The 1,628-nt window shown below is 45.5% G+C and overlaps 1 pseudogene; it reads right to left on the bottom strand.

Annotated features, from left to right (window-relative positions):
• Positions 1–724: 724 nt before the first annotated feature.
• Positions 725–1,334, bottom strand: LOC132216852 (ferritin, heavy subunit-like; annotated as a pseudogene).
• Positions 1,335–1,628: the final 294 nt, after the last annotated feature.

Genomic DNA, 1,628 nt, shown 5'->3' with positions numbered 1-1,628 from the left:
TCATTCAAGAACTACCTATTACCATGGAAAGATTAACAACCTTGTTGCCCAAACAATGGAGTCCCACCCCAGTCTCCTACTCCCCATGCCTGTAATCCCTACTTTCTCATGTAATCCTTGTTATACCCTATATAAGCAGCTGGCTTATGGGGGGCTGCAGAGCAGATTTTTGTGGATGACCTGCTGCTCTCCCATGCTGACGGCAGTATTGGAATAAACACTCACATATGATTCAACCCTGTCTCTGCTTAATTGGCTCAAGTAGTGACAGGCAGCACGGACCCATTGATTGTCCGGTTACAGCGTCACATACTAGTATGTCCCCTTTTTCCCCACTATTGACCCCTTCTAGCCATCCCCTTTGCCCCTACCCCAGGCCTTCACTACCCTATTGTCTGGGTACATGGTTTATGCATATATACTATGTATATACTCGCATATAAGTCCTTTGGACAATCACTTCCCACCCATCCACCCTCCCCTGCCTTCCCTCAGAGATTCCACAGTCTATTCTATGCTTCTTTGTCGCTGGATCCATTTTGTACATCAGTTTATTTTGTTCATTTGATTTCACATATGAGTGAGATCACGTGATACTTGTCTTTCTCTGACTGGCTTATTTTGCTTAGCATACTGCTTTCCAGGTCCCTCCAGGCTGTCTCAAAGAATAAGAGATCCTTTTTCTCCTTTTTTTTCTCTATTTATAATGCACACACACCAATGGAGGAAAGCAGTCTTCTGTCAAATAGAGAAGATTCTTAAGTAGCTGATTTTGGGACTGACTACAATGGGAAGACTTGCTCTGTTGCCTTAGGATGTTGGGTCTGTTTGCCTGACACTCCTGCCAGCTTTTTAAATGAGTCTTCCTCCTCCCGGGCCTGCTTTTCTAATTCCTTATGATATACAAGCTGGCGCTGCAGGTAGTTCATGTTACTCTTCTGTTCATCCAGGTACGTTTCCAGGAAGCATGCGACATTAGATTCATTCTTGGCAGAAGCTATGGCCTTCAGGTCCAGCAGGGGCTTGCTTAACTTGTTCTCCAGCTTCAGGGCAGACTCTAGAGCTTGAATGCTGGTTCCCCAGTTATCTCAGGGCTCTTAATCCCTGGAAGGTAGATTTTACTCATATCCTCTTAGATATTTTAGGATTTGCTTTCCATGTTCCCTCTTCACCTCAGCTTGGTCTTCAAAGAATGCAACAAAACAAGGTTCTCCTGGGCCTTCCATAGAATAACAGGCCACAGATAAATGAGCATCACTGATGTGCAGCTCGTAAGGTGCCATGTGATTAATAGCAATGCTGCACTCTTCAGAGAGGATGTGCTTGGCTGCCATCTCAGCTTTAGAGAAAACCAGGCATAAACCATGCTCAAGATCCTTCTCTTTTTTCTTTTTACTGCTGCATAGTATTCCATGGTATAAATATACCACTGCTGAGGTCCAACCCCAGCAGGTCCAGGGGTCGCAAAGGTATGGACAGAGTCGGCGAAGAAGGAATGACACGGAGACAGCGTTCAGTTGATCAGCAGCCTAGCCAGGATCTCTAGCCAAGTTCTGGTCAGGATCTCCAGCAAAGTTCTGGTTAGGATCTCCAGTCAGGTTCTGTGTCCATGTTCTCTTGCTAGGTTC

Source organism: Myotis daubentonii, chromosome 15, assembly GCF_963259705.1.
Source record: "Myotis daubentonii chromosome 15, mMyoDau2.1, whole genome shotgun sequence".
NCBI classification, from domain to species: Eukaryota; Metazoa; Chordata; class Mammalia; order Chiroptera; family Vespertilionidae; genus Myotis; species Myotis daubentonii.
Note: the sequence above shows the minus strand (reverse complement) of the source record. Positions and strands in the feature narration are given on the sequence as shown.